General features: G+C 45.1%; 1 long non-coding RNA gene across 1 annotated transcript in view; it reads right to left on the reverse strand.

Moving 5' to 3' along the window:
- Window positions 1-2,864: 2,864 nt before the first annotated feature.
- LOC147013369 (uncharacterized) overlaps window positions 2,865-10,000 on the reverse strand; it is an 88,724-nt gene continuing 81,588 nt past the window's right edge. Inside the window, exon 3 of the long non-coding RNA XR_015051300.1 lies at window positions 2,865-3,585. This is a non-coding gene — a long non-coding RNA (uncharacterized LOC147013369). The remainder of the gene's footprint in view (window positions 3,586-10,000) is intronic.

Below are 10,000 nucleotides of genomic sequence, written 5' to 3' on the forward strand. Positions count from 1 at the left end.
TACGTCCGATGCTCCCCGAGGTGAAGTTTCTCTGCGGACTGTTTGATGTTTTCCTCAAAGATCTTGATGTACTGCTCCTTTTCATGATGCCATCCACTTTGACGAGATTGCTGGGCTCATTGGCTGAGAAACATCGCCAAAGCATTATGCTCCCACCTCCATGCTTGACAGTCGGGACTGTGTTCTGAGGGTTGTATTCTTCACCTTTCTTTCGCCAAACGAAAGCAACATCTCTGTGCCCAAAAAGCTCCACTTTCGTCTCATCCGACCACAGAACTGAGGACCAAAAGCTTGGATCTTTGTCCAGGTGAGCTTTTGCAAAGGCTAGACGAGCCTTTCTGTGACTGGGATGGAGGAGTGGATTCTTTCTTGGTCGGCGTCCATGGAGACCCCCCTTGTGCAACGTCCGCTGGAGTGTCTGCCTTGATATCTTGGTCCCAGACTCACCAACGTTGTTCAGGAGTGCATTAATAGTGATCTGTGGATTGTTGTTGGCCTCTCGCCATACCTTTCTTGCCAGACAAGGCGACCCCTTTGGCTTCCGACCACGTCCTTCAATTTTTTTACAGTGTGGAATTCCTTGTACTTCCTAATTATGCTTTGTATGGTGGCAACTGGCACTCGGAACTGCTTCGAAATAGCTTTGTAGCCTTTCCCCTCCTTGTGAGCATTTACAACGCACAACCGAAGGTCCTCACTGACTTCTTTCTTCTTCGCCATGCTGACAATGACCTGAGAATGATTGCATCAGCTCCCCTTAATTTATAGTCTAAAAGCAGAGTGTTGTTCTCTAACATTCCTCACTGTACATTCAATAGACCACATTTGTAATGCATTCAGATTGTATGCACACATCTTGGAATAATTGCATAACATTATATAAAATCTTAGGAATATCAAAAGCATGTGTATTATCACAAACATTGGCCTCAATTCTGAGACTTGGTATGGGGTATGAATAATTTTGGATATGCATAAAAACAGAAATCTTAACATTTCTATTATTATGCTAATAATGTTGAGCCAAAATATATGTGGATTTGTACATGCCAACTAAATGTCCTTGGGTGAAGTGAAAGTTCCACCACTCCAGCTTGTAGGTATGAGATCAATGCAAAACTCTCAGATTTTTCATAGGGTATGAATAATTTTGGGCTTAACTGTGTATATATACATATATATTTGTATATATCCATATATTTGTATATATTTGTGTATATATATATATATATATATATATATATATATATATATATATATATATATATATATATATATATACATACTAGCGGGGTATGCTTTCACATTGTAAGCAATAACGAAATGTGCATCCCCATTCTCGGGTCGCTCACCTGCATGTTTTTAAAAATTTATTTCTTTTCATTTATTTATATTTTCATTTGTGGATGTTGTCTGATGATTCTGTGATTTTTCCCCAGTGTATCGGCTTCGATGTCCATCGGCACGTGAAACTTCAGCTTTCTACCCCACCCGGAAGGTACCGATCTTTAATATCAGTCAGTCAGTGAATCAATGAATCAGTGGTGAGAATGAGCTCTTAAAAAATACTTATGGGGTGTGATTTCACATTGTGCAAGCACACAAACCGTGTTTACCCATTATCTCGTGTTGCTCACCTGCATTTGAATTTACATTTATTTATTTTCTTCTTTTTTTCATTTCTTTCTATTTTAATTTACGGATGCTTTCCGACCATTCTGTGATTTTTACTGGTGGATCGGCTTCGATGTCCGTCGGCACACAAAATTACTGTGCTTTGGCATTATCTCGGGTCACTCACCTGTATTTGAATTTTCATTTACTTATTTTCATTTATTTATATTTTCATTTATGAATGTTGTACGACGATTCTGTGATTTTTTTCCAGTGTACTGGCTTCGATGTCCATCGGAACAAAAAATATCAGCTTTCTACCTCACCCGGAAGGTCCCGATCTTTAATATCAGTCATTAAGTAAGTCAGTCAATCAAACAGTCAGTCAATCAGTGGTTAGAAAGAGCTTTATATTTATTCGATAAACAACATGGTGGAATTTGTTAAATAAATTTTGAAGAAGAAAAAGACATTTTTTGAAACTTTCTTCCTTCCACATATACCACAAATGGGGGATATTTAATTACCCGGTGCATGCGAAGGGAAAAGCAGCGTTAAACAATTCCTTCACTTTGTCTGACTGTCTGTCCATGTGTCTGCATACCCCAGTTTATGATCGAGGAACAACTTAATTTCAATTGAATGATGCATTTTTAACATGAGTCGGAAAACGAACCTGTAGTTTAACAGTATTTTGGCTCTTAATTCTTCACCGAAATTGAAAAATCATTCCAAACGGGAAACTTACTGTTTTTAAAGACGCCATAAAGGACACAAACAACAGGCATGAATAACTAATGCAATGTGTTAAATAAGGTGGTGTAAAAGATGCTGTATCAACGGCGGTAAACTTCCCCAAAAAAATTTGTACAACCTTTAAAATATTTATTTTATTTCAGTTGAATTATACACTTGAGCATTGCAGAACACAAATCGCCTTTTGTGTCTTTCCAACCCCTTCCATTTAGCAGTAATTGGACAAAATATTACTGCATTCACATCATCTCGACCAATCAAAATTGCCACTCGCAGACCCCTGCGCATGTCCTTGTTTCTGAAGACGTCAAGGGGTAAGATTTTCTATTCTCTCTCTCTCTCTCTCTCTCTCTCTCTCTCTCTCTCTCTCTCTCTCTCTCTCTCTCTCTCTCTCTCTCTCTCTCTCTCTCTCTCTCTCTCTCTCTCTCTCTCTCTCTCTCTCTCTCTCTCTTCTCTCTCTTTCTCTCTCTTTCTCTCTCTTTCTCTCTCTTTCTCTCTCTTTTTCTCTCTTTTTCTCTCTTTTTCTCTCTCTCATAAGGGACCATTTATTTATGTCGTATGATGATATGGCAGCATTTTAGAACCCCTCGCCACCGCGGTACACTCCTCTATTCCCTTACCTCCTCTCAAACTTTCCATTCCCTTCCTACTCCTCTCAAATCCCCCTATCTGTCTTTTCTCATTTTAACTCCCAAACTTGCACGTAGTATAATAAAGAGATGGTCTCTAAAGTCGTGTAGTTTGAATACATGGAAAGAGAAATGTCTTTGGGTTAACAAGTGATACAACTAGAAACTCCAGCAAGAATGGGCCAGATTAGAGTGGGAAAAGGAAAGGGATGGGAGAAGTTGTGGGAAAAAAAATAAACCAAAAAAAGTTTGAGTGAGAGGGAGTAAGGTTGAACTGTTCGTGATGACAAAGCAAACCCGCAATTCTCATCAAGGCAAGGATGTTAAAGTTAAGGCTCAAACACCATGCAGTTACATCTTACTAATGAACCGGTCAGGCCGCAAACAGTGAACCGCCCCACTCACAGCCTCGCTGACCGAGGCACGTGCTCTGTCTGAGACCAAACCGCGGGAAATAGTTTTTGAGAGTTCCAGACGCGCCGGGTGCCAGAGCGGAAACCGCAAGCCATTTCGCAGATTTCCTTTTCGATGGGGATGCCGTGGAGGGGTCGCTTGACGGTGCTGTTTGAGGAAAGAGGTCTTTAAGCTGTGTGAGGAGAGGGTAGGGGGGAGAAAGAGAGAGGCGAGGGAGAGGTTTGGAGCGGGGAAGGGAAAAGGTAAGGGAAAGTTAGAGGGAGGTTCGGGGAGAGTTATACCTCTTGAGTTTGCCGTCAAATTTGATATCAATGAAACAACAAACGCAAATGGATACAATGCATGCTGGAAAATGATTAATTGATAAAAGGCATTATTTCACCATTTAACATTATTTTTACACAGATCGATAATGAATTTGGAAAACGAAAATTCAAGGGTTTACGTAACTTAGAGTGTTGGATCCATCAGATCAGACCAACTTGCTCTTTGTCGAACTTTCGCAACTTGAAGGTGACATCACACACCTGTGGGGATCTAATTTGTCCTATTAAAATTCCCATCTGGCCCAAAATCTATCGGTCGTTAACCTGAAGCCAAAATGGTGCCCTGGATCTTGCTAACCGGTAATCGATGGAAGGTATAATATTTTAGTAGAAGCGATCACCGCATTCAAGCCTTTTACGCTTTCTTTCGAAACGTCGTGACGGATGAGGGAAAGCCTGGATGAGAGTGGGCATAAATCCACGCTTGTTAGAATGGCAAAAACGGTAATAAAAAACATGTGTGTGATTGAAAAGATGCGAGGTGTGTCGAGGGTTCAAATTGCACGAATGAATGGTGAATGTTGAGAAAAACTAACGAGTGCATGAAACCCGGCCTTTTAGATGGAGCGTTTTGACTGACGAGCAGAGTGATGGCTGCAGGAGGAAACAAAAAAAAATACATGAACAACCTTCACAACACTCCAATGAACTGTGGGTAATTGAGCAGAATACATACAGTACCTTCAAATAATGTTCTTCAAAATCAAGACCTTAACGGGGATTACCCAATTGTTTGTATGTGCCACGCACTCATTGGAAAGCCAAACCCTCATTGTTTAGGCAGCCGTTCTCGGTACGTGGCCCGTTTCTGTCGACCTTGAGATCCTTGCGATGACCGCTACATCGGTGGAACCACTGAATGTGTTTTGATGTGTTAATGTCACCTTTTATGATGTACTGTACTTAACAGGAAAAAAAAAATAACAAATTCACCTTTTTCCCAAAAAGGCAGGTGACAAGTCACTGAGGAATGTGCACTGGTTGAAGCAACCTACATATATGTATGTATGTACTGTATATATCATACTGATTTTGGTTGCTACCACGAGCACACCCCACCATTTAATACCTATACATCCACGAAAATAAATTCAGCTTGTGTGGCTGTAGCAATATTGCCGATATTCACTCGTCGATTGGTCGCGGCACTGACCAATTGGATGCGACCGTTTTTCCCAGCGATCGTTCTTCGTGTCAATTGTCTTCGCATCAATCCGCATCGGCAAACAACGGTCCATGTTGGTGGTGTGGAAAATCACACGCTTTCCTCACCTCGTGTTTCCTCACATCCCAAAATGGTGATTGCAATGTTGGTGATTACGGTGTGGCATCTTTATCACACACTTTCCTCACCCTGTGTTTCCTCACCCCGTGACTCATTGTATTCTTGTCAATTCTTCCATTTTCGACAGCGGTGATTGTAATATTCGTAATTACTACATTTATTGGGGTGCTTTCCTTTTTCATCAGCAAGCAACGGTCCATCTAGCTCGGTGGTTCTGCATCTTTATCACACTTTTCTCATGATGTGGAGTACAATATGTTGTCGTCAATCAAAACTTCTTTCAAAAATGACAAACATTAGTAACACATGAATATATCCTGTATATACAAAAATGACAAAAATTATATACACCTACATATCCACACGAAATATTGTTGCAGAAATTATCCCATCAAAACTTCCACCAATAATATTGTTTCCCATCGATAATTCCGCCAATCGAGGGGTGAGCGCAAATTCCACCAATCATGCCACAATACTGTTGTGGTTACCAAATTCGCAAACCACCATTCAGGTCCCTTAGGTGAGATATCTCGGTAAGTATATGTGTAGTTAGGCCCAAACCCGTTGTCTAGTGGGAATACATGTCATTTATGCGTGCTGCGACTCTTCAGGATAGCCGTTTTTCTTTTACTATCTTTATTTTGGACCAACCGCCATTGTTATCACCGCCAACCGCGTCTCAACAGTCGTCACAACATCAACCACCCACCACAACGCCGCTTCACCACAACAGCCACGACCTTTCCCGTCACACCTCGCAACCGTCGCATCGCCACCATTCTTGCGCCGCTTGTGGGTACCGGCATTGGACTCGTGCAGGGCGCGCGCCGAACAGCGTGTACAAAACCACGGATTTTCCGCTCCAAAAACGGATCAAAAACGACTCACGCCCACTTTTGTTCCGTCCAATCGGTGAGCGAGGGGCGATTTGGCCCCGCCTCCAGGGCGTTGGAGGGCGGTCGCTATATGCAAATTCATGGATCAAAATGCATTCACGCCCACTTTTTCTCGGGCCAATGGGGAGCGAGGTGAAAGGTCGAAGGCAGGGGGTCAAAAGCGAAGCCACGGGGCTTATATAAGCGGCTGCGTTCGTCAGAAAAGGGTCGTTGTTCGTCGTCGCCGTCGTCGTGTGCGTTGGGGTTGTGTGTGCGTTGGAAGGAGTTCGCAGGAGGAAGAGTTCGGAGTTGGAGTCGGAGCGAAGAGGACGGAGCTGTGGAGAGGCAGCAGAGGCGAGGGCAGACGAGGGGGTGCTCGCGTCGGTGCCGGGAGCTGCACACCAGGGAGGCCGACGGTGCGACCTGGTCGAGGTGGAGACGCTCGTCGCGGGACCCGAGGCAGAGTAAAAATCCTCCTTTCCCCGAGCATCAGCAACCCCCTCCTGTTTCCCCCCCGCGCTGAGATAGTGCGACCAAGGGGGCCCCCTTCCCACCCCCTACCAGACACTGTCCGCGAGGCCTGCGGAGTTGAGGCACCATCGCCGCTCCGCGTCTCATCACCAGACGGGTAGGCCCGACCCGGTCTCGGCCTCAGGCCCGCCTCATCCTTGAGGGTGTTCTTTTTCTTGGTTTTGGGTATGTGTTGTCGGCACCGTCTGTGAAGTAGAATTGTATAAGTGTTGCCGTGTGCTCGGTAGTCGGTATTAGCTCTGCATTGTGTCTTCGCTTTTACATTTGCTTTTTGTGTAAAATTGCATTGTGTTTCTCTTCTTTTCTATGTGCTTTTGGTGGAATTGTATATGTGTGCTTTCCGTTCATCGCGAATAAATGTGCTTTATTATTGAACTGTTCTCCCGCTTCGCTTCGTCTTTTCCTCTATTGAATCCCCATCTTACTTCACGTAAAGGGTTGGTAGTGGGCTGAATACGCCCGATAATTAATCGAACCGTCGAGGCCGACGATAACACCGCTCGGTTATCCCGATAGTACGGAACGGGTCGCTTAAGTGGCCCGTGTCCGAAGTCGACCTGCGGCGAGGTGCGATCGCCCGGTCTACCCTCCGTGTGGGTACTTAGGTAGGTCGAATTTGGCGAGCAACCCTATCCCACGCGGGGGCTGATTGGCTCGATCGCGGTGAGACCGAAAGGTCCACCCGTGACTGGTTCCCGGCGTTAGTCCGAGAGGGTCACGACTGGATTGTCCGTCCGGTGGGCGACGTGCCGCGATTCAAGTTACGTGGCCGTCAGCACGCCGGCGGGCGCGGATCCGTAACAATACGATCCCGCCTCCTTGGTAATGTCACCAGTCAGGGTAACATATCGATGTGGTCGGAGAGTGCTGATGCTCCCGAATTAAACAGCCAATCAGGGAAGACCCAAGGAGAACACAAGCAACCGTAGGTGGGGCTACACTCCACGAGCCAGGATATAAAAGAGGAAGGTCACTTGAGGCTCATGTGGGCTCTGTGAAAGGTGCTCCGCTGGGTGTGCTGGGTCGGTCCTGGCATGGATATGGAGGAGAGCAACGTGGCAGCCTTTCCCTCACATTGCACTGGGGGAGGGGGTGGTTGTGATGTAAACATCTAGGCCATTGGTAGATGGTGCCCAATGACTAAGCCTCAACGAGAAAGAACAAAGCACCTGGGGATACCATTCACCACGGTCATGGAGGAGAGGAGGGAGCATCTTGTCGTTACTCCAACCGTCTCTCTATGCACTGTATGTGTAGTGAATGCAGGCCCTAGTTATTTCGCTAAGTGGACTGTACATGCATGATCCATTCCCTGATCATAAGTGTCATGTAAGGGTAATTTGGGGATTGTTTGCTTTCTGTATATATGTGCCATTCTCTTTACAACATTTGTATAAAACTGACTTGGTCTCCAGCTCATCCTGCTTTCTTGCGATAGTTTCATTTTGCAGCTCTAAAATAATCTGTTTGAGATAGCAGTTGGTCACGGTCTCGTATCATTATAATTCCTGGCATCACAAGGATCATTGGTAAGTACTACTCACCACATCTAAGTACTATACTACTCACCACATCTGGTGAACCAGATGAAAGGGGGTGTGAAGCTCCTAGAATCTACGGAATCCATGTTGAACTTCTCAACATGGTGTAAATGCTGTACTCATGTCGTTGTATGCAGTTCTCTGCTCTGTTTGAAGCACAGGCATCATCTCAACTGACTGGAAGAGGGGCCTTGTTGTCTCTCTCTGGAAAGGGAAGGGTGACCGCGATGATTGCAACAGTTACCGAGGGGTAACATTACTCTCAGTGCCGGGCAAGGTCTTTGCTCGGATAATTATTGATAGGGTTCACCACAATCTGCTTGAGCACCAGCACCCAGAGCAGTTGGGCTTTACACTAAAGAGGTCAATGACTTACCGTATCCTTGCTCTTCGGGTTCTAACTGAATGCAGGTGATAGTTTCAACACGGGCTGCTCACAGCCTACGTCGACCTATGCAAAGCATTTGATTCGGCGAATAGGGATGCCCTCTGGAGGATTTTTGGTCTTCGTGGGGTGCCACCAAAACTGATCAATCTGAATTCTGAACTATACTCTGGTTGCAAGAGTGCTGTGAGGTGTGATGGTACCTTCTCTGACGTATTTCCAGTTGTTATTGGAGTACATCAGGAGTGTGCACTGTCACCACACTTTTCAGTGCTTGTATGGACTGCATTCTGCGGAGGAAGGTGGAGAGATTAAGCTGCAGTGCATCATTTGGGAATGTAAGGATCTCTAACCTTGATTTCACAGATGATGCCTTCATCTTTGCAGAAATGCTGGATATCCTTATGGGGCCCTCAAGGTATTAAATGAGGAGTCTGAGCCACTTGGATTATGGGTTTCCTGAGTCAAAACTAAGATCTAGGCCTTCACTGACATCTTGGATGCTATCTTCTCTGTTCCTGATTGTGGCGAGGATGTTTAGGTCCCAGGGAGATTCACTTTCCTTTTCAGTGATATTCATGTCTCCACTGGCTGTGAGCCAAAAGTTAATAGACTTCTGGGTCAGGCCTGGGGAGTCATCGATTCACTGGATCATGGGGTGTGGCACTATCGGTACCTACGCAGGAGGACCAAAGTCCAAGTGTTTAAGTCCTTGGTGCTTCCAGTTTGCTCTCCAGAGATGAGACTTGGAGTCTGACCAAGGATCTGAGATGGAGACATAACTCCATTGGTACCAGGTCTCTTCGGAGAATCCTTGGCTTTCGATTCCCAGGCAAAAATTCTACAGTTAGAACTATAGTATATGAGAGTAGTACTCATATACTACAGTAGTCTGCAGGAAAGGAATGTTATTTTTGCCTGGGTGGTCAGACTTTGTGTCCAATGAGCATTTGCTGAAAGAGACTCAGATGAGATTTGATACCTGTATACGTCTGTGAGCATCAGCTGCAGCTGTTTGGACATGTGGCTCGTTTTCCTGATGCTGATCCTGCTCACCAGATTCTCTCAGCGAGGGAGCATCATAGGTGGAGGAAGCTAACAGGATGACCACATGCCTCGTGATTACAGCAGGTTGATCGGCATTTCAAGGAGATGGGGATGAGCCAGGCATCTGCCTGGGAGATGGCCAGACGTAGGCCCCTGGAGTCCCGGCAGAAAGTGGACTCAGCGATGCACTGCTCTGGCACATGCTCCCATACCTGACCTGACCTGAATAACAACCAGTATGCAATAAACAAATATAAATGAATCAGTAAATTATAAACCCTTTTCAACCCCTACTGCCCTCGATCAAACCAAACGTCACAGATTTCTTTACGGTTCTTATCTTAGGGCCCGTTCATGCACTCGACAAGAATACAACACGGGAATACAGTACAAACAATGCCGAGAGGTAAATTTTAAACCTAGATGCAAGTTGTGCAGGAGACCCAGAGCATCGTTTGATGTATCGGCAACTCCGTTGTGCAACCCGGCATACAAACTCCTCAAACGCTCCCTCAAAGCCCTCTTTGCTATGGGATGAAATGTTTACAGCTCAGCACACCCATGGGATTATTTCTGTAGATCTCAGGCATTCTC

Source organism: Eptatretus burgeri, chromosome 14 (genome assembly GCF_056783735.1).
Source record: "Eptatretus burgeri isolate ZD-2024b chromosome 14, Ebu_testis_v1, whole genome shotgun sequence".
Classification (NCBI taxonomy): domain Eukaryota; kingdom Metazoa; phylum Chordata; class Myxini; order Myxiniformes; family Myxinidae; genus Eptatretus; species Eptatretus burgeri.